This window comes from Tupaia chinensis, unplaced genomic scaffold (assembly GCF_000334495.1).
Source record: "Tupaia chinensis unplaced genomic scaffold, TupChi_1.0 Scaffold000288_2, whole genome shotgun sequence".
NCBI classification, from domain to species: Eukaryota; Metazoa; Chordata; class Mammalia; order Scandentia; family Tupaiidae; genus Tupaia; species Tupaia belangeri.
Window position 1 is genome coordinate 2,346,101 of NW_006159773.1, and position 24,201 is coordinate 2,370,301.

The following is a 24,201-nucleotide window of genomic DNA, read 5'->3' on the forward strand; positions in this document are numbered from 1 at the left end:
ATAAAAGTAAAGATTTTTCATAGAAAAAAATAAATCCTCGAAGGTGGGCAGCTGCCAGAGTCGACAACTGCATTGGGCATGGGTTTAGGTATTTCTTTTATCTGGGAATTTGGTAATTAATATTTAGTAGGGGAAGCTCTTTCATAGTATCTGGGTTCTTTGCATGGCTTCCCCAGTTTTTTCCTGTGCTTGAGTCTCTCTCAGAGGAGGAATTTAATTATCTCATCGCACATGCCCAGGGTGGCCTTTGAGCTTTTGCACATTCATATCTAGATGCACTGCCCAATTAGTTTACTGCTCCGTAGAAGTTGACTTCGTGTCTATCCTGGTGGCGAATTTCTGTGTGAATATTCTGGGATGGCAGAAAGGAAGATAACAACCTTCCAGGCACCAAGAGGCAGGTGGGAAGATGGCTGGGAGGAAGGAGTTTTCACAAGGGTCCGGTTTCATTCCTTGATAGACTATGATTGATCGAGCAAGCTGTAAACAGCTCTGGTTATAAGCAGCTTTCTGTGTGAGCAAACAGTGAGAGCTCATACTTCATTTCTAGTGAGAGCAGTGAATGATTTTTATTAAAAGCTTGACCAGAGTGGCTCCATCTCATAAGTCGGCTCTACCTTAATGTACATATATGTCCATTTCTCATCATAGTGATTCTTCCTTGTGGGTCCCTGCCCTACTCACTGAGTCTAACTCCTGTCTCGGTATTATCTATTAGTTTAGAATCTATCTGACTATTAAGACTTATTAGATATCTCTAAAGATACTTTCTATGCTGCCCAGAAATAGATTGAGCTTAAAGTTCAAGTCTGCCATTAAAACTGAAAATGCTACCACTTGAAAATCACCTTTAAGGGGCCAGATAGTGGTGCCACAGTAAAACACAGAATTCTGCAAGGCAGAACCACGTGAAAAGGCTGATGGTTCACGTCTGCAAACCTCCTTAAGTATACAGGGCATGGGTGTGCCCGTGATCCAGGCTGGCTGACATTGGGGGATGGATCATAAATTGGGACCCTCTCAGGGACGCTATATAACAGATGCAGTTTTTTTCTTCTTTCTCTTTCTTACTCTGGAAAAAAATAAATAAACTTAAAAAAAAAAACTTAGAGATTTTTTTGCATGGTCAGCTCAGCAGCACATGAACTGCTGCTGGTGATGTGCTGCTGAAGCAATGCGAGATACATATGGAGGATTGTGGGTTCAGTTCGTCTGTCAATCTGTAAGTGATTCTGGCTAGCTGGGAAGCCGGAGGGGAATTTCTCCACCCCCCCCTCCCCCCCATCCCCACCTCTTCTTACTCTCATGAAAATGAATAAACTAAGGAAAGAAAGAACAGAAAAGAAAAGAGAAAAAGAAAAGAAAGAGTTGTCCTTGCAGAATGAAAACTGCTCCTGGGCTGAGTATTCGCTCTTCCTCTCCTTTGGCCCTTGATCCACCTTCATCTTAGCCTCAGCCTAGCCTGGGCCTCATTAAAACCATTTCACTGTGGACTGATGAATGTAAAGGAAACCAATGCCATGTAAAACAGCCTCATTTCTGACAACCCCAGTATCATGAAAGACAAAAATCTTTTCACTGGTTAACAATGCCTGAAGCTGGGTGTGCTTGAGCTTTGCAAAGCCCTCAGCTCTGGGCATTTTCTCCTTGGAGCTCTCTGAGGGTGGCAATTATCACCGGAGAAGTGCTTGCAATTATCTGCTGGGGACTCTTGACTGTTGTGAGACAACTCTGGAATCTCCATTCAGGGCTTTAGATTTAGGCTTCTAATTACCTTATTATACAGCTTTGAAATAAATTGAAATTTCAGATTTCATTCGATTGAGAAAATGTACCTGGAGCCTACTTAGTGATGCAATATTTATGGTAGCTGCTCAGAGCTCTTACCCACACTGCTTGATGGAGATGTGACTTATCCCCTATACCCACCTTTTTAGAAAAAAATACATTTATTTCTTTTATGAGAGCGAGCGAGAGGAAGACAGCAAGAGCAAGATACAGAGAAACAGAGAGACAGGCACCACAATAAGGTCCCCATATCCTGATCTGCCCCTAGTCTCAGCCAGCCCCGATCACAGACATGCAAGCCCTGGTGTGCTCATGGGGGCCCCAGGACGCAAACCTAGGAGCTTCCCATGTAGATCCAGCTGCACCACCACTGTGCCACTGCCAGGCCCCCACACCCACCTCCTCACGGAGATTGTGTTATCCAGATCGATTGGGCAGCAATGCGCTGATTATTAGGAGGCCAAAACATTTCATTCTTTTTAGGAAACAAATACTTTTACATGATCGTTGAGGATGTTAACCATCATTTGAGTTTACTTTACAGCAATCTTGCCAGCTTCCCAAGTGGTGTGACTATCAGAATGCCCTGAGGAGCATGTTAAAACACTCTTCTGCAGACCTACTGAATTTTGCGTCCTAGGAATTCTCACGGGAAACACTAGTTTCACAATAACCTTGTATAACAATCTCTAAAAACAAAAAGTGATTGTGAACACACAAGTCAATTATATCTCAAACATTTGTGAAGAAATTCCTGTATCCTTCCTGTGACATTTTCTGATAGATACAAAGAAAAATAAAATAATAACTGAATAATTTCCTTCTTATGCAGTGTTGGGTGTAAATTTTCATGGTCAATATATGAAGTTGTAGTTTCCCGTTTTACAGATAAGGAAACTGAGGTGAGAAAGGCTAAGTCGCTGCTAATAGCTAGTAAATAATAAAATCCTAGTCGTTTGGCTCCTCATCCCCCATTTTCCAACCACTACCTCCTCAGCCTGCCCTTTCTCCTCAAGTGAACAAAGCTCCCTGCCTGGAGCAGAACACAAGGGAAATGTGGTTTGTGCCCAATGAGGGTGGAGGTGTAAGTTGTAACAACATTAAGAACACATCAGTGTGATCTGGACAGCCAGGAGACTTCAAGAAGCAAACAAGGACAGGTAGGACTTAGGAGGTTGGAAGAGAAGGAAGGAGTGGGTTGCAGAGAGAGCAAAAGGCCACACAAAAAGGATTGTGTTGCTCTTATTACCAGTAGCAATAAGCATTTATTGAACACTTATATGCCAGGCATGTCCTCTGTGATGTAAATGTGTTCTCGAATTAAGGTTAATCCTCTGCCCTGCCCTTGGTCACGGGGTCATTGTTGGCACCCGAGCCGCAGCAATCGTGTCACCCTTACTTCAGATTGCACGTGACCACTGGGTTCACATACTTGTCCCTATGGGGTTTGCCTTTGGATGTTTGCCAAAACAATGATGAACCGCTAACTGCCTTCCAGAACAAGAGCATATTGTTTAAAAGAGAATTGAGGCTCAGTGAAGAAGTAACCTGGAAATAACAACTATGGCTGAATTACAGAATGTTCACATTTTTTAAAAGTGATGAGAAAGTAAAAACATGTTTGTTATTTTAAAAAGAAAAATTAAGGTGAATCCTCACGTCAGGCCAGTGAGAGCAAGTACTCAAAGCCCTATTTTGACTTAATTGTAAAGGCCTCCTGTCAAAGATAAGTCGAGAGCTGTCTACTTTCTTCCTATTTGAAATCCTTTTCTCCCTCTGTCCCTTGTCCCTAGCCACACCCGAGGGAGAAAATTCACAAAGAGTGGACCTTCCTCAGGTTGGCCCAGATGGTGCACTGAGTGGACCCAGTGTAGGGGGACTCTGTCATGTTCTGAACATCACAGAAAACTGTCTTTTAAGTTGGTGTATTTATTTATTTCATGAGAGAGGCAGAGATTAAACAAAGACATTGTCAGAAAAACAGGCACCACCACCCCCTAACAGGGACCCTGCAACACAATCCACCCCTTAGGCTCAGCTGGCTTGGATCATGGGCTTACAGTTGCACACTTGGCAAACTAGCACCTTTCCTGTGTGGTGCAGCTGTGCCAGGCTCCTGCCGTGGAAAACTTTAGTTCTTGTTCCTAAGCAAGTTACAACGTATGTGGAACTTACGAAAACGTCACTTGAAGTAGGCTGAATTGTTCATGATAATTAAACATTCAGGGCTCTTTAGAAAGGTCCATGACCATTAGTCACGTTGTTTTTATCTGTGAACTCACTCTCTTCGGAGCATGAATCAGATGCTTTGAATGAGGCTCTGAAGGGCCCTGAGATGAGGATGGGTGCTTCCCTGTAGGAGGGAGAGAGTCAGGCATGGCCATCACTGCTCAGACGGACAGACCCCTTTTCTCTCTCATGGTTATCTTTAATGTTCTTTTCTTTCCAATTTACACTAAGAATTACAGTAATAGTGACATGGCCTTAAAATAAATTTAACCTTAAAATAAAATTAACCCTAAAATAAAATTTTAAGTTTGGTCCTAATCTGTACCCCTTCCTTTCCCTGATAACCAGCATCTTATTTTTTTTCCTTTCTTTCCTTTTTTTTCCCCTTCAATTTGTCAGTGGGTGTATGCACTCACTAGAGAGGGAAACTGAGCAAGTGCCCCATTGGGAATGGTCACATTGCAATCCTCTCTCCTCCATTTCTTCCTCCTTTCAGGATTTTGGGCATGTACTCAAACACTGGCATGTATTTTATGTAGCTGGATCCAGGACTTAAGTCTTGCTGGCCATTTGTGATCCAGCTGCCCTAACCACCATGCTACAGGCTGACCAGGCACCCAGCATCTTTAGGCCCCAGGCAACAAAGCTTTTAGGGGAGCCTCACCCCAAGAGCCAGCTTAGCATTTTCTCCTCTCACTTCCTTGCCATCTCTTATCAAAATGTACTGGTATAGTCCGGTTCTCTCACTGCTCTGCTAAAGGACAATGTCAAGGAAGGAACTAACATTCACTATGACTCAAGGAGTAAAAGCATTTTTATTGATGAGGAAAATAAGGAAAGGTTGAATGATGGAAGGTTATCTAGCTAATAAGTGGTAGAGATAAGCTCTGCTTCTAGGACTGAGTCAGAAGCCAGTCAGTCATCTATATGTTAGCCTGGATCCTCTTAGAAGCAGATGAGAATATGGAACTAATATGTAAAAGATTTACTGGGAGAACTAGTTAAGAAAGAAAAGGAATAAGAAAGGAGCAACAGCAGATAGGAAGAGCCTCATGCAGATCTGACCCCATGAAGTGCGCAGGGAGGGAGGGGCCCAGGCAGGGAGAGCCCTGGTCGGCAGCACACTTCTAGAAAGGTTCTGCTGGCTCATGAGGAGTCAAAGCATCTGTTGGAAGAGCCCCCCTCCTATCTCTCAGGGGGACCTGCACTAGTAACACACTGTTCTCAGTTATCAGCTGTAGGGAGTCAGCCTCATCTTGAATGTCACAGTGGGTCAGGCGGGAGCACCTGGGCTGTCAGGGGCTCTTCCTCACAGTAGGAGATGATCTGAGATCTGGGTTGTGCATTTTCATGACCTCTTTGCATGGCACCATCTGCTTATCCACACAGACTCAGGAAGCAGCTCCTCCAGGTCTCTCTCCCTGAGGAAAAATTTGGGGTGAGAAAGGTTAAGAATAGGAACTATAGTTCTGTTGCTGCAGTTAGTCTTGGGATCACATCTGGTCCTCTTCTTCTCCCTCCTCTATCCATTCATAGGTCCCTTGGCCTTGGCAGGGCTTAGTGGTTTGATTGGCCATTTCATACAAATGTCCATTCCTGAGGTGTCTCAGGTGTTGGCAATTATGTCCTCCTCAGGACAGGGAGGCCCAGGGGGATGACATGTGTCCACTCACAAAACAGGACAAGGGAGTATTGGGAGACATCCAAGAGAGCCCTGTGTTCTGGCATAAAAACAACCCTACCTCCTCCTGCTAATTGGGGAAGGTCATCCCCACCAGGATGATAACCCCTCTTTTGGGCTAGTCCTTAGACACAAGGGGCCCAAAGTGCCTTAGGGGCAACCTTAGCTTATAGTCCAGTAAATTCTTTTTTTTTTTTGGGGGGGATTGTTTTTTTTTTTTTGGGGGGGGGGGGAAGAGGTTTTTGCTATAGGATGCATGGGCTCACCAGAAAGACAGAGAGAGACAGAAAGCGAGAAATCACCCCCCAGGGGAATGGCCACACTGCAATCCCTTCTCCTCCATTCTCCTCTCAGGATCTTGGGCACACATGCACACACGCCCACCCACCAGGTCAGGGGCTTGAACCACAGTCGACAACATGGGAGTCCAGAGACATAGCCATTATGCCAACGACTGGTCCCCAGTGAATTCTTATTTTTATACACCCTCACTGGGGTCAGCACTTCCATTGTTTTTTTTTTAGAGGTTTTTGCCATAGAGCGCATGTACTCGCCAGACAGACAGAGAGAGACAGAAAGCTAGAAATCTCCCCCCGGGGGGATGGCCATGCCGCAATCCCTTCTCCTCCGTACTCCTCTCGGGATCTTGGGCAAGCACACACACGTGCCCAGCATGAGTTTTAAGCCACCGGGTCCGGGACGTGAACCACGGTTGACTACATGGGAGTCCAGCAACATAGCCATTATGCTAACTGCTGGTCCCAGCACTTCCAATTTTGAGAATGGAATCACAGAATCCCTCAGTGTATCATAGAGAATAATGGTGAGTAGAAACACTCCTTCCACCACTTGTTTCCCAGATCCATATATTCTTCCTGTTGAGCACACAGCAGCATATAACATTTCTGATTTAACCATGAGCTGTTATAGCCTCACAAATGGCAGCCATTCTTTCTGAATGTCGCCTCCAACTTCATGTTTCAGCTAAGCCTTAAGGAGGCTGTTCCAGTTTTATGTTAGCTGACTTTTCTTTTCCTTCTTATTCTCCTCCTCCTCCTTCTTTGTCTTCTTCTCCTTCCTCTTCCCTTTCCCCTTTTTTTCTTCTCCTGTTCCCCTCTTGCTGCTTCTTCTCCTTCCTCTCCTTCTCCTCCTCTTCCTTCTCATTCTTCTTCTCCTATGATAGCTTGAAAGAGAGAAAAAAGAAGCACCTTCATCAGGGTCCTGTCACACCACAATCTCCTTTCCCCAGACCTCTAGCTCTTCAGGATCCTGGGTGCCTGCACACACATCTGGCATGCTTTCAGGCTGACTTGGGGATCCCAACTTGTGGTCAACCCTATGGCTTCCAGCCTTATAGGACACTTGTGGTGTCACAAGTATGGTAACAGCAGATGGGCCAGAATTTGGTCTGTGATATATGATCATAGGACCATTCTTGCACCTATAAACACTGGTCCTCTGGTCAGGTGTTACACTGTGTGGGATTCCAAGCCTATGGGTAGGCATTCTTTAAGTCCTTGGTGATGGTGTTGGCTGAAGGTCCAGCTGAGAGAAAGTCAAACCCATGTCCAGAACAGGTACAAATTTCTGTGATAATAAGCTGCCAGACCTTCAGATGGAAGAGGTCCACTGTAATCAGACTCCCAGAAGCCAATTGTACCCTCAAAGCATACTGCCATACTATACTGCCATACTCAGTGCTAAACTATATTGCTGGTGGTTAGGCACTCCATGGCAAGCGGAAGTCCAAACTATTGGGCCCTAAACTGAACTTCCATCTCTGCCACTTTTGCTTCTCCATTTATACCCTCTCTCACCAGTTCTGGTGGCTGATGATGAAGGCTGCTAGCCTCAACTGTCTGAGCCATCTTGTCTACTTGGATATTCAGTGTCTCTTCCATAATGGGTGCTGATATGTAATTAAAAAGTCTTCCTACTTCAGGGACCAGCAGATGGCATAATGGTTATGTCGCTGGACTCCCATGTAGTCAACCGCAGTTCGAGTCCTGGACCTGGTGGTTTAAAATTCATACCAGGTGCATGTGCATACATGACCTTGGTCCTGAGAGGAGAATGAAGGAGAAGGTATTGCAGCATGGCTATTGCTCCAGTGGGGTGATTTCTTTCTGTCTGTCTCTCTGTCTCTCTGGTGAGTGCATGTTCCCTATAGCAAAAAAACTCTATGAAAAAAAAAAAAGTCTTCCACTTCAGTTCCATGAGCCTCTACCCCAGACCTCCTCGTCTCCAATCCTCCAGTACTTTCCTTCACAGCCCTAGCCAGGTGTTTAGTCCATTGGCCACTGCCCAGGGTTCTAGTTCAGTTCAGTGGTTGCCTCTCCTATCATCATCTCTGATTTCAGAAGGTGACCACCAACAAACACCTTAGTGATGCTGCGGCCCCTTTCACAGCTTTCCCGATGCCCTCAGTGAGTGTTATGTCCTTTAGGACCTCCAGTTCCTTTCATGGAACATAACCCTCTAGTCATTCCTCTAACTTCATATAATATACCCCTTCAAGAATGCCCATTGCCTGTACCTTTTCATTTCTTCTTTTACGCCTTCCTTTCATTCTGTCTTTACATCATGCCAATGAAATGTGTGACTTTTCACTTTGCTCAGTGAGGGCCATGACTTTCCCCAGGTTGCCGTGAGCCACAATAGCAATCACTTTACCTCATCCTCTAAGGTACTTGCCGAAGTGTTCACTCCTATATATGAATAAAGAATCCCCAAGAAAATTAATGCTTGCTAATCTGAACATGCCAACCCTCTTGATCAAGCACTCCTGAAATTTAGTTCCAGAAGAACTTCTCTGACATCAGATATCTTATAGCACGTTCTGAACCTCCTTCAGTGTATAATTTTTCTCCAGCCTTGTTTCTAGCCAGTCTATGCTGGGACTTAACCTGGTACCACCTGGAAGTCAGGTGTGGAATTAGGAGCAGCTCCTGTTAGCTGGTGGATGAGAGGGCTGGGCAGAACCTCCTAACCAGGGGAAGCACTAGTTCATACTGGGAAAGTGGGTACCTTGGCAAAGTCAGAGAGTTCACAGCAGTCTTCAGGGATATGCGCCCAGATATCTCCTTCCTGTGTTCCAAGGCTCCAGATTTTCTCTCCCAGGACCTAGACCTTAGCTTAACAGACATGCTTTGCAATTTCAACTAACCACACAGCTGATGGACACTGCTCAGCTGCATATTCTCTCACTGTAGGAGACAGGGGTCTCTTTGTATGCCACCAAAGAGAGTCCCTGGCTCTCACATTTAGCCTTTAACTGCATGTCAAAGTTCTTAATTTTTCACTGGAGAGACCTCATCTCATCTTCTGCAAAGCATTAGTACAACTAAGTAGTACCCAGCCAGCTCCACTGCTCCTGTCTTCTCTCCCGTCACCCATAATTTTCAAAGCCTGAATCATTGCTCTTGCAAGGGAGTTCCCTTCTAGATAACTGGGGATGAAAGGTTTAGCATTTGGGCTTTCACCCTATGCCAGGGATTAGCCATGTCTGATGTACCACTCAGAATGGTACCCTCTGTATCTTCCAGGCTGTGAGTAAGCCTGTTTCACAGCTGCATCTTACAACCTGCTTTCTCATCCCGCTCCTGCCCCACTTGTGTTAGCTTGGATCCTCCAAAGATTGTGTGTGCAAATGACTTTTTTTTTTTTTAGAGGTTTTCACTATAGGGCACATGCGCTGCCAGACAGACAGAGAGATACATAGAGACAGAAAGCGAGAAATCACCCCCCCAGGGGGGATGGTCACGCCGTAATCCCTTCTCCTCCATTTTCCTCTCTGGATCTTGGGCACGCACGCACACGCGCCCGGCGTGAGTTTTAACCCACCAGGTCCAGGACACGAACCGCAGTCGACTACGTGGGAGTCCAGTGACATAGCCATTATGCTAACTGCTGGTTCCCCCTGCAAATGACTTTTTGAGGGGAAAGAGGGAAAAGAGCAGAGGAGACAGACAGAGATTCCAGACCACAGTGCATGTGGGATGCCTGAGAAGAAGCAGCAGGGAGAAAAGGCATGATGCTCCCTACAGCAGGAGAACCAAGCAATGCATTTTCATGAGTACCACAATAACACACTAATGCCCAAAGTCTGACTAAGATGTTAGTGACTGATGATGGCGTGAGGTATTAGTCCTGCTAGGTAATATTCCCATTGTGACGGCTCCATACAAAGGAATGGCATTAACAGAGGAATTTTAAGATGTATACCAAGACCAATGAGAAAAATAATTTGATGCAATCGAGTTTTCCTTTGCCTTCCTCAATTCATACCAAATGGGCAGCCACTCTGCATGGTACCATGTTGAAGAGACATGCCCTTGGTACCTTTATAAAATGGAAATGATACCATTTTAGCATTTGAAAGAAGACAGTTTCATATGGGGGTCAGGAATAAAATGCTCAAAATAAAGTCCATTTCTGCCTCCCTGACTTGGGTTAAGAGGTGAATAGAGTTACAATTGAATGAAGTAATTTTTCCACCTGCATTTTTAATAGCCAGGGAAGGAGAATGGTGGCGCCAGTCTGCACAGATTCTTAAAATTGGAAGGGACTATATAAATCATGTCCATTGCACATCAACCTCTGCTGGCAGTAAAACCTGTGCAAGATCCCCTCCTCCCCCACTCCTGATTCCAACAGTTAATTGTCCTTAACTCACCTGACTCCAGTGATAGGGAACTCACTGATTCCTGAAGTACTCATTTTGTGGCTAATCTCTCTAGTTTTGGGGTGTTGATTTAAAAGTGATTAAACCAAGCACTCTTTGCCACAGTTGGCCCTGTGTTGTTTTAACCTATTATCCCATTTATCTCATTGACTTTCTTTCCTTCTTTCTTTCTTTCTCTCTCTCTCTCTCTCTCTCTCTCTCTCTCTCTCTCTCTCTCTCTTTCTTTCTTTCTTTCTTTCTTTCTTTTTTAAGAGGTTTTTTGCTATAGGGCATGTGCACTTGCCAGAAAGACAAAAAGACAGAAAGCAAGAAATCACCCCCCAGGGGAGGATGGTCACGCCGCAATCCTTTCTCCTCCATTCTCCTCATGGGATCTTGAGCATGCATGCACACATGCTCAGTATGAGTTTAAGCCACCGGGTCTGGGACTTGAACTGTGGTCAACTACATGGGAGTCCAGTGACATAGCCATTACACCAATTGCTGGTCCCCTTTATTGACTTCTTATAACAGCCAGTGGGAGAAAAAATGTCCCCCATTGTATAAATGGGAAATCTGAGACTCAGAAAGGCTAAGTAAATTATTCAACATCCCATAGCAAGAATTCAACTCCAAGCCCAGTTCTCTTCCTTGGTCTTCCCACAGATGCTTTACAGTGGGCTGAAATCTGTCTCTAATTTTCACTTTTACTGATTTAGTTCACATTCATGTTCACATTCACAGAACAAGCCCAGTTTTGTATACAATATGTCCCCCTTCAAATATCTGAGTTGGTCATTGCATTATTCTGTATGTCATTTTAATGTCTGCGTTAGAAATCTAATTTCTTCAACTATTTCTCAAATGCGTCATCTCCATGTGTCCCCAGAGACTCTCACCCAGATGCACTTCAGTTTTCAAATATCCCTTTTAATGTGACACACCCTGAACTGAACACATCTTCCACGCATGTAAGGAAGGTATCACCTTCCTTTCCCCACACACTATACTTCTAATAATGCAACTATTGTACCTAATGCTATTGACTCAATGAACTCATACGCAACTAATACCTCTAGGTGTTTTTCACACAGGTAGCTATTAAATGATATCTTTCCCATTCTGTACTAGTACAATATATTTTGGGGGTTCACACTTATTCTGCTTAACTTCAAACATATTAAAAATCAGCAAATAGTCCTAGCTTGTTAAAATTCTTCATGACAATATATCAACCTAATTTTCAATTTTCATCAATGATGGCATGATTCGGATGCTACCCAATGATATCACCATCAATAAATCAGCGTCTTTGAGAGAACATCTGCATATTAATAAACACTGCACAGAAATGCCTGTCCTTTCACCTGCTATCATGAGACCTGTTCAAATCTGGTTTGCTCCTCCCCTCCTACTCCCCTACCTTTCATAACGCTTCATTCTCTCTTTCTCCTAAGTGCAGCCCCTGGGCCAGCAGCATCAGCTTCACTTGAGAGCTCCTTAGAAATGCAGACTTTGTAGCCTCATCCCAATTCTACATCGGAATCTGCACTTTAACAAAATCCAAGTGGTTTTATGAGGCTATTAAATAGTAAATGCTCCAATCTAACATACCTTAAGCAGATGCTTTACCTCCCTGCCTCAGTTTCTTCATCTGTCAAGTGAGAGAAAAGGATAAGAAGTTCTGTAAGAGCCCCATGATTCCTACAGTCCCTAACCCTCTGTTTCCCCTTCTTACTTCCTCAGCTGCCTTGAATTTTCCCTAGAGCTGTCTTACAGTTTCATCATGAAGACAGTGGAAAATTGATGACTGATATAAAGATACTTTTAATCCTTTCAATATTAATAGCTGTAAATGAGAATCTTTAACTCAAAAGGGGCACAGTGCCAACTTTGCAGCCTAGACTCATTTGATCTCTGTCCTAATTGGGTACTAGACTTTTAGCTGAGATCCAGAAATAATGACACAAGTACAGAGACCTATGCCAAAAAAGGTCTCAAGACTGAGATGCATATTGTCCATCAGGGGAGGAAAAAAAAAAAAAGAAAGACATCTCTCGGTGGGAGAAAAAAGCACAGGCTCCTTTAGAATCTGTGGACATGAGTTCAAGTTCTGTCCCAGCCATCTGTTGGATGTAATCCTTGGTGTGCTCATCCATAAACTAGGAATAATAAAAGTATTATTATTCCCATGCCATGGCTGGCTATGAGGCTTACGTGAGATAACCTCTGCTGTGGTTGAAATTTTGGCTCCTCCAAATTCATGTGTTGAAGTTTAACATCCAACACAATGGGAGGTGGGCCCAATGGAAGGTATTATTGTGTTATTAAAAGGGATTGGAGGAGGGGTTTTGCTCTCTCCTGCTTTTCTGCCACATAAGGACACAATGTTCCTCCTCTGGAGGATGCAGTATTCAAGGTGCCATCTTTGAAACAGAGAGCAGGGACTAACTTGCTGGCACCATGATCATAGCTCTCCCAGCCTCCAGAACTGAGAATCAATTTCTGTTCTTTGTAAATTATCCAATCTGTAATGTTCTGTTATAGCAGCTCAAAACAGACTAAGATGGTCCAGTTCTGTAGCCTAGTAGTCAAAGGGGACAGATCTCACATGTCTGACCATGGTTTAAGTCCCACCCTGACAGCTTGAAAAACATGCTGAATATATGTGCATGTGTGCCCCAAATCTCTACAGGCCAGAGAAATGGAACAAAAAGACTAGAGCGTGACCACATGTCATTAGGTGGTACCACATCCCTCTGCCTCTTTGTCTTTCTTTCTCTGGAAAGCACAAGCACCCTTTGGCAAGTAAACAAACAAAGCAAACAAAAACAAAAAATAGAGTTTTTGTTTGATGCCAGTCAATCCAGTGGGAAAAGGAAAACCTCTTTAGCAAATGGTGCTGGAAAAACTGGGTATCCTCCTGCAGAAAGATGAAACTGAACCCCCATCTTTCACCATTCACAAAAATCAACTCAAAATGGATCAAAGATCTGAACCTAAGACCTCACACTATAAAACTACTGGTGGAAAACACTGAAAAAAACTCTGGGAGATACGGGAACCAGCAGTTAGCGTAATGGCTATGTCACTGGACTCCCACATAGTCGACCGTGGTTCGCATCCCGGACCAGGTGGCTTAAAACTCACGCCGGGCATGTGTGGGTGCGTGCCCAAGATCCTGAGAAGAGAACGGAGAAGGGATTGCGGCGTGACCATGCCCCCTGGGGGTGATTTCTCGCTTTCTGTCTCTATGTCTCTCTCTCTCTGTCTGGCGAGCGCACATGCCCTCTAATGAAAATCTCTCAAAAAAAAACCAAAAACCTCTGGGAGATATGGGGTAGGCAAAGACTTCTTAAATAAGACCCCCAAAGCACAGGAAATAATCCCTAAAATAGACAAGTGGGATTATATCAGATTAAGAAGTTTCTGCACAGCCAAGGATACAGTAATTAGTGTGAATTGACAACTCTCAGAATGGGAGAATATTTTTGTAAATTATGCCTCAGATAAGAGACTGATAACCAGAATACATAGAGAACTCAAGCAGCTAACCTGAAAAAAATGATTAGCCAAATTAAAAGATGGGAAAATGAGTTGAACAAAAAAACTCTCTAAGGAAGACATACAAACAGCCAAAAAGTATATAAAGAAATGATCACCATTTCTCATTATAAAGGAGATTCAGATTAAAACCACAATGAGATTCCACCTAACCCCTGTCAGAAAGGCAAAGATTTAAAATACAAAAGATGATAAATGTTGGCAGGGTTGTGGTGAAAGGGGAACTCTCCTACACTGTTGGTGGGAATGTAGATTGACCCAGCCACTATGGAAAACAGTATGGAGGTTCATCAAAGACCTACAAATAGAATTACCATATGATCCAACAATTCCATTCCTGGGTATATACCCAAAGGGCAAGAGAATGCTCAGTTGAAAAAGCACTTGCACATCAATATTTATTGTGGCATTATTCACGATTGCTAAGACATGGTACTAACCTAAATGCCCATGAATAGATGAATGGATTGAAAAAGTGTGACATATATACTCTATGGAATACTATTCAGCCATCAAAATCAACAAGACCCTGACATTTGATAGAAAGTGGTTGAATATGGAAGTTTTATTGCTGAGTGAAGCAAATCAGGCTATTAAAGAAAGATATTGTATGTCTCCACTTAATATATACCAACTATTTGCACTCTATGGTAGAGACTGAAAGACTGAAGGACATAAAAGCATTGAAAATAGTTATGGACACTGGAGACAGTGTTAAAGGAGGGTAGGATTAGGAAAGAGAATAGGGAAGGATATTAGGGGAGAAATAGAGAGGCAAGACTTTTGTGAGACACAGTAATGGTTTATTACCTATTGATGATACCACATGTAGTATTTTCAACTGGACTGGTCTGATGTATACGATACCACATATAGTATTTTCAACTGGACTGGTCTGATGTATATTTCATGTTGGGTAAATTCTCTATACAAGTCAAATGATGTATAGAGATTGAATGTATAAAATAATAATGATAAAATAAAAATTTATATTAAAAAAACCCTGAAAATCAAAATGAGAGTAAATAGGATAAAAATAAGCCAAACAGAGGCAAGGCTCCAACAAATGATTCCTTACATAAACTTGAAGGGTTACCATTTAGCTTTATCAATAATATTTATTAATATTTATCAACATTATTAATCAGAGTTTTCCAAAGAAACAAAATCCATAGATTGGAGAAGATGGGATATTCCTTTTCAGGAATTGACTCATGTAATGTGGGTGTTGGTTGGTGAGTGCAAAATCTTCTCCTGGAAACAGGGGAAGAGTCAATATTGCAGCAGCTATAGTCTGAAGGTGTTTTTGTGGGCAGAATTTCCTCTCCCTCAGGGAAGATCAGTATTCAACTGATTGAATGAGGCCCATCCACAGTATGGAGGGTAAACCATGTTAATCAAATTCTACTAATTTTAATGTTGATCTCATCTAAAAGGTACCTTCATAAAACATCTGGACTGTGTTTGATCAAATATCTGGATACCATGTCCTATCCAATTTGATACATAAAATTAGCTATCACACTATGCTTTATATAAATACCCATTCAATACAATTTTTATATATCTTTGTCTTCTTAGCCCCATATTCCTCTTATTCTACCAGATAGACTACTGAATTGCTTTGTTCTATTTGTCCATCACAACTACAGTAAGGCATTGATAGGTCTCTTTTGTTTATTTTTTTAACAAGGAAGAAGCCCTACAACTTAATGTGAATACTAACACTGCTAACACTGTTACACATACAAAATGTATCAGTAGTATACTAGGTGCTTTGCACAGATTTTCCATAAAAGCAACAACCACATAAGCTTACAATTATCCCAGCTTTACTGATGTGAAAATTAAGGCTTCTGGGAACCAGCAGTTAGCGTAATGGCTATGTCGCTGGACTCCCACGTAGTCGACCGCGGTTCGTGTCCCGGACCCGGTGGCTTAAAACTCACGCCAGGCGCGTGTGCGTGCGTGCCCAAGATCCCGAGAGGAGAATGGAGGAGAAGGGATTGCGGCGTGGCCATCCCCCCTGGGGGGTGATTTCTTGCTTTCTGTCTCTATGTCTCTCTCTGTCTGTCTGGCGAGCGCACGCGCCCTACAGGGAAAATCTCTCCAAAAAAAAAAAAAATTAAGGCTTCTAACAGGTTTAATACCTTTTATAATATCATCTAGTGAACTGCAACAGAACCAGGATCTAAATTGAGTTCTGTCTTACTTCAAAGTCTTTGTTCATTGCAACTTTGCTATGTTGCTGACAACAAAGACATCTCTTAGCCCAGTGATTGCTTTTTCTTTATTCATGATAGAGTACATTCATACAAAGGGGAGGAAGAGAAAGAGACAGAGAAAGAGCATCCTCTAGCAGGGCTTGATCATGCCGTAATCCTTCATCTTCCAATTTTTAATCCCATCAGGACCCTGGGCACACAAGCACACACACCATGCATGTTACCATTCAGTCACATGGAATCCAGCTTTCTCTGCACAATGCTTAACCACTGTACTAAAGAGTCAGCCTCCCTCGGCCCTTTTTTTTTAATGATAGAAGATTTTTAAAAGTTAAGCAAATGGTTCTGCCAACTTTTCTATTCTTTTCTTCTCTTTTACTCTTTTTCCATTAGCATTTAAGATCAGTTTAGGTGACAGAGAGAGAATAGACATTTACTGCTCCCTGTAGGTGATAATTTATTCTAATGATATTTTTTCCTACTTTCAAATTAATTATTCTTTACCAATTAGTTATGGTTGTTCTATCAATAGAATGTCACTGCATTAAATGAGAGATGTGCTGTGGTCCATTGCAAAGACCTTTTAGTGCTCAGTGATTACTTAATAGAACTGATCTTCAAGCAATCAGCTTAGCCCCTCCATGCTCTGCTGTGCCCATAGAGAGTCAGTCTAAGAGATCTGGGCTTAGTTGTTCTAGGGGATGATATCATCAACAGGTAATAAACTGTTACTGTGTCCCAGAAATGTCTTGCCTCTCTGTTCCCCACCCCCAATTTCCTTCCCTATTCTCCCTCCCTATCCCACCTTCCTTCCACACTGTCTCCAGTGTCCATAACTATTTTCAATGCTCTTATGTCCTCCAATCTTTCAGTCTCTACCATAGAGTGCAGATAGTTGGTATATATTAAGTGGAGACATATAATATCTTTCTTTCATAGCCTGACTTGCTTCACTCAGCAATAAAACTTCCATATTCAACCACTTTCTATCAAATGTCAGGGTCTTGTTGATTTTGATGGCTGAATAGTATTCCATAGAGTATATGTGCCATGTGCCACACTTTTTCAATCCATTCATCTATTCACGGGCATTTAAGTTGTTACCATGTCTAAGCAATCATGAATAATGCCACAATAAATATTGATGTGCAAGTGCTTTTTCAACTGAGCATTCTCTTGTCCTTTGGGTATACACCCAGGAATGGAATTGTTGTATCATATGATAGTTTTATTTGTTAGGCACTATAAGAAGCAGACATAGAAAGCAATGGAAAAAAAAAAAAACTGGCTATGCTCATTAACAGAAATTGGTCAAGGTATAATAAATTGACAGTAAGAAAGGGGATTTTTTAAAATAAGATACTTATTTTTAGTTAATTATATAATGATCTTTTTTCTAGAGAGATTTTTGCTACAGAGCATATGTGCTTGCTAGAGAGATAGAGAGAGACAGAGAGAGATAGAAAGCGAGAAATCACCACCCAGGGGGAATGGCCATGCCACAATGCCTTCCCTTCATTCTCATCTCAGCATCTTGAGCATGCATGCACACACACACCCAGCGTGAGTTTTAAGTCACCACGTCTGAGATTTGAACCATGTTTGACTATGTGGGAGTCCAGTGATATAACTATTATGCTGTCTGCTGGTCCCTATAATTATCTTATAACTAATGTTCTTGCTCTTGCTCTTGTAATATTTATTATAAAGGCTGTCAACACATCTGTCCATTGTCCTTTCAGCACCTAGCCCATAATCAACATATGCTGTCACTTTAAGTTCTCACACCCTTTTACATCTTAAATTTCTCATCTTGAAATATTAAGAGGATTAAATATGATGACACCTGTAAACTGACTTGAAGTTGTAAATCGAATTATTCTAAAATAAAGTTTACTTAAATTTAAAAAAGAAAAACTGGCTCGGAAGCACTGAGGAGTCTTATCCTTTTTTTTTTTTTTTTTTTTTGGTGTTTTTCTCTGTGGGTGGTGGTCATTTGGATAGAGACAGAGACAGTGAGAGGGAAAGTGAGAAATCACAGCCCAGGGAGGATGGCCACGCAGTAATCTCTTCTCCTCCATTCCCCTCTCAGGATCTTGAGCACACACATACATGTGCCTGGTATAATTTTCAAGCCACTAAGTCTGGGCCTAGAGCAACAGTCGGCCATGTAGGAGTCCAGCAACATAACCACTGTACCATCTGCTGATCCCAATGGTCTAATCTTTTTTTTTTTTTTTTTGGAGAGGTTTTTACTATAGGGCATGTGTGCTCACCAGACAGAGACACAGAAAGTGAGAAATCACCTCCCGGAGGGATGACCATGCCACAATCCCTTCTCCACCATTCTCCTTTCAGTATCTTGGGCACGCTCGCACACGCATTGGGCGTGAGTTTTAATCAACTGGGTCCAGGACTCGAACCACGTTTGACTACATGGGAGTCCAGCGAAATAGCCATTACGCTAAGTGCTGGTCCCCCAAGGGTCTAATCTTTATCTGACACAAATAATCAAGGGTTAAGAACAACTAGTAGTGCTGGATTCCAGCACTATCATTCAGCACCCGTGGTAGTTCTCTGAATTCCCCTATCTCTTGCATCTCCAAATTCCTTAAAATGATACCTATAATCTGTGGGTTAATAGTGTGAGGCACTAAGTTGTACTACAAAGAGGAAGCATATCCACAACAGCCCACAGAAAGATAAACTATCACAATAACAAGTCATGAAGTTGCAAGAAACTTTTCTAAACTATCAGCAATAATACTGTTCTTTGATCATGTTAAAAGAGAAGATGAAATTGTTTTTCTATTCTTTTTTTTTTTTTGAGAGGTTTTCGCTATAGGGCGCGTGCGCTCGCCAGACAGACAGAGAGAGACATAGAGACAGAAAGTGAGAAATCACCCCCCAGGGGGGATGGTCATGCCGCAATCCCTTCTCCTCCATTCTCCTCTCAGGATCTTGGGTGTGCACGCACACATGCCCAGCGTGAGTTTTAAGCCACCAGGTCTGGGACACGAACCATGGTCGACTACGTGGGAGTCCAACGACATAGCCATTACGCTAACTGCTGGTTCCCGTGTTTTTCTATTCTTGAAACAAAATTTTACAGGGTCAGCCCCATAACACAGTGGTTTAGCACTGTGCTTTGGGAGCAAGATTCCACATAGCCGACCACAGTTGGAATCCCAGCCCTGAAAGCTTGAAAAACACTCCAGGCACATGTGTGTGTGTGCCCAGAATCTTCATGGGAAAGAGAAATAAAGGAAAAAGGATCACAGTGTGAGCATGCCCAAATGAGGAGTGCTTTCTCTCTCTCTCAAACACACATACCCTCTGGCAATTATAAAAAAGAAAAAAGAAAACCTACTATAATATTGTCATAGGGAGAGACATAAAAGAATTTACAGCAAAAATGTAGGGGAAAATAATATAGTAAAATGTCAGGAATTTCATTCTGTGATATTTGTTGTTTTTACTTGATTTTCCACATCTTGTTTTGCTGTAATTTTCTGGTATAAATAATTCTACATCTAATTATATTTTTGTGGGGTTTTTTTGTCTTAACAAGAAATACCAAATTTAAGTTCTCACCTGATTGTAGATTCACAGCTAAAAGAAAATGTGATGAAAGCAGTGATTTGAGGAAGAAAATAATTCAGGGTTAATTCATCTCCAAATGTCTCTCTCATAGTGATTATTCCTCTTATTCCCATAATAATATAAATTTATCTTAATTTGAGACACATGAGGTAATCTTTATACAAGAACTGCCATAAAATAGGAGTGTCTATTACACATCATTTCAATAAAATATTCACTAAATATTAATTAGAGAAATGCTTATAATACATGCTGTGACAGATTCTAGTTCCTACTGTCTATAAAGAGCATGAAGAGCATGTACTGTATTTGAGCTAATATGACTGCATCATGAATTCTAAGGGGAAGACAATATGATATATAAATTAGCAAAATGAAAACTGAAAGCCTGAAAAAAAGCACCCAAGTCAATGGTAATAAACAAGATTTGATAAAATAAATAGAACTATCATGCTATTAATTAAACCCCACTTAATTTTAAAAATAAGTAAAAGAAAAGAGAAGAGAAGGAGGGAGGGAAAAAGGGGAAAAGAGAGAAAAGAAAATCACCTCTCATCAGTTCTTTGACGACTGGTTATAAGAGAGAGTAAAGAGGAGGCCAGTGGCATAGTAGTTGAGGTGCTGGACTACCACATGGTCAATCTCAGTTCCAGTTCCAGACCTGGTGGCTTGAAACTCACGCTTGAAACACACGCCAGGTACATGTGCATGTGTGCCCAAAATCCTGAGAGAAAAATGGAAGAGAAGGGGTTGTGGTGTGGACATCCTCCCTGGGAGGGGGAGTGATTTCTCACTTTCTGTCTCTTCAGTGAGTGCACATGCTCTGTAACAAAAATCTCTTCAAAAAAGAGAGAGTAATGTTTTTAGGCCTTTAAATCTAGATAATTTATTTATTTCTTCAATGAGCAATAGAGACAGAGAGAATGAGAGAAAGCCCAACAGAAACTTGGTGCCACAATCCACTCCCAACTTCAGCCAGCCTCAGATCATGGGTAAGCACACATCTGATGTACTCAGAGGGGCTATTCAGACAGTAAATCCTTTCATGTGGGATTGCCTTACAAAATACTGTATTTTACTGCTGCATCACAGCCTAGCCCCCGACCTAGATAATTTTTTTTTTCTAAGTTAAAGTTCATTCTTCAAAGAATATGTAATCTATGTGGCCAGATGGTGGTACAGCCATGAAACATGGCTCTCTGAGGTGATCCCACATGGGAAGGCTCCAGATTCACTGGGGGTGGATAGTAGTATCCCCAATTGGGGGTGTTATCTCTCTGCCTCTGTCTTTCCTTCTCTTTCTCTCTCACTTATGGAATACATGCACACATACATGAAATATGCAATCTATGTAAAACAAAAAAGATAAAATTACAAATTATCATAATCACACATTGGAATGCCAAGGTAAAAACAAGGTTATTTATGTGATAGCATTGTGATATTTGAAATCTTTTTTCTTCGTATTCATGTTTATTCTCTTTTTAAATTTATTTATGTTCATTCACTATACATCATTACAGTATACAAAATGAGAATTTCCATCCAGAATACACAGTATATTGCCTCAAAGATATTACCATCAACAAATAATTTTCCATTTCTTGTTTCTTATATTTTGCTTATTTTTCCCCCTTGATTCTCCTACCTCTCACCCTCTGTCATTTCTCACCCACCTCCCACACTGTTTCTGGTATCTACAGTTGCTTTCCATGCCATTTTATCCCCACATTTTATTAATTTGCAAAAGATCTTAATTAATCTAAATGCTTGCAATAGCAAGTGCAGTTGACATATACATATCTGTGAATATATGTCCCTGACTTTAGGCATAAACTTCAGTGAGTAGAATGAACATACTATAAAGTAGCACCTACCTGGGGATATATAGCTTACTGCGGTCATTAAATAGGTGTTTTTTATGCATTTTTTATTTTCAAGAAAAACAATTTTAGTTTTAATAGATCAAAATTAAAAAATGTTAAGAGAAGGTTGCTTCAGGCTGAAAACCAAGGAAAAGTTTGAGATTCAGTTCAAACAGTAGGTAGATGAACTTATCAGTTCAAAAGAAGACAAAAATCCTTAAATCTGGAAAACAAAGCATAGAAGAAAATCAGTAAAGTTTTAGTCAAAAGTCAAAAAATTTTATTGCAGTAGTTCAGTCTCATGTAATTAATCTCTCTTCTGTTGAATTTGCACCGTTACTGTGGTCTGATCTTATGTTTAAATTCAGGAAGTTAACATTCTTATTATTGATCTTGTCCCTACCATTAAGTTGGTCATTCTTTTGAATGTTTTTTGTACACTTATTTCTGTGTGTCTGACTTTAGTTTTCCTAGTATAGCACTCCCTTCAGAACTTCTTGGAAAGCTAGTGTTGGTAAATTCTTTCAGGTTTTGTCTATCTGAGAATATTTTATCTTTTCTTCCCATATAAAAGATAATCTTGCTGGTATAGTATTCTTGGTTGAAATTGTTTTTCACTTAACACTTTGAATGTATTTTCCCATTCTTTCCTTGCTCGCATTGTTTCCAGCAAGAGGTCTGATGTTAGCCTGATAGGATATCCTTTGAAAGTAACTTGACGTTTCTTGCGGATTGTCTCTGTATGTGGTTTTGGTCAATCTGGCTTTGATGTGCCTTGGAGAGCTTCCTAGGTTGATTCTATGTGGGGTCCTTTGTATTTCTTAGGTCCGGATATTAGAATGCCTTTTAGGTTTGGAAAATTTTCTTCCAGAATTTTATGGACTAGATTATCAATGCCCTTATTAGTTTCTTCACCTTCTGGGATACCAATTATCTACCTATTTGGGCACTTAATGGTATCCAGTATTTCTCGTATATTATTCTTATTTTTGGTGTTATTTTCCAAGTCATTTTGTTGAATTTTTCTAGGTCAGAGGTCCTTCACATTTTAGATTCAATTTTCTGCATAATCTAATTTTCTTTTAATACTTTCAAGGGAGGTTTTTATTTCCTGTATTACAACCTTCATCTCTAACAATTTCATCTGATTCTTTTTTATGGTGATTACTTCCTCTGTCAGATCATGCAAGAACTTCCTCACCTCCTGGAACTCGTTGTCTCTTTTCTCCTGCATCTTCTGGAGCTTGTTATCTCTCTTCTCCTGTATCTCTGTTCCCTTTGTCACTATGAATAGTCTACCTTTTTTATCTGACATTACCATGAGTTCCATTGTATTGTCTGTGGAGGATGAGGAGTTATTCTTTTCCCTTGGGGTGAGAGATATTTTCTTGGCTTCTCATATTTCTTGTGCCTCTGAAGTGGTTTCTGGTCATCTGATGGATTATACATTTTTTCCTAATGTTTGGAGTTAAATCTGAGCATTCAGAAGCATGCAGGAGGTGTTCTGCAATCTCTCTGCAGTTCCATTTTTCACCCTTTGTGCAGCAGATTCTGTGGGAATTGAGGATTACTCTGACCTAGATCTTGGGGATAAGAGGGTGAAGTCTGGGCAGAAAATCTTCAGTTGTCCTAAATCCTAAAAGGGGCTACTCAGAGCTCAAATGTAAATGGCTTGTGATTGACCTGTCTTACTAGAGCTATGTGATTTGTTAAACCTGAAGAATTGAAATAGTTTAGTAGAAACCACTTCTAGGTAAAATGGCAAGGTTCAAAGAGTTGTTAAGAAACACCTCACCAGGGCTGACTATGTGGTGCTATTCAAGAAAAACTGAATCCCACAAAGCAACCATGGTTCAAATCCCAGCCCCACTGGTGTGAGACAAGCAGGGCATATGCAAAAGTGCCCAAGATCTGATGGACAGGAAGACCGAAGGAAAGGGATTATGGAGTGACCAGGCCTTGTGAAAGGAGCTCATTTTCTTACTCTCACATACCCATGTACATACTCTAACATGAAGAAAAAAAAACACATTAAAAATGATACCTCACCAGATAGTGTTTTTAATAGCTTTGGCTGATAGTTCCCACCACAACTTCTGCCAAGTTTTCACTAAAATAAACTCCTAAATTCTTGAGAGGGGGGAAAAAAAAGAAAAATAGCAAAATTATAATCACAACTGTAGTACTAAATCTATCTTGCTTAGAAGTTGACAAAACAGCAGACAAAAATGAGACTGGAGGCCCAGCCAGTGGCATAGTCAATAGCAAACTGCCGACTGCAGGTTCACATCCCTGAGTTGGATTAAAAATACAAGGGAGGTATGTGCACATGCCCCAAATCCTGAATAGCTGGAGGACTAGGGATCTTGTACCTGTCAAGGTTGTCTCTCTCTCTCTCTCTCTCTCTCTCTCTTTCTCATGCATGTTTATGCTTTCTATAATGAAAAAAATAAGCTAAAAAATTAAAATAAGGGGTAGGATGGCACTGGTACAATGATAAAACATAACACTGTGAGATGATCCACATGGGAAGGTTGCTGGTTCAAGTTTTGAGATTTCCCTCAGTACACTGGGCATGAATGT

General features: G+C 41.4%; 1 protein-coding gene and 1 pseudogene across 1 annotated transcript in view; one reads left to right on the forward strand and one right to left on the reverse strand.

Moving 5' to 3' along the window:
* The window catches only part of CRH (corticotropin releasing hormone), a 99,256-nt gene that overhangs the window by 53,539 nt on the left and 21,516 nt on the right, over positions 1-24,201 (reverse strand). The window lies entirely within an intron of this gene.
* On the forward strand, positions 3,091-3,346 carry LOC114008103 (NADH dehydrogenase [ubiquinone] 1 beta subcomplex subunit 1 pseudogene; annotated as a pseudogene).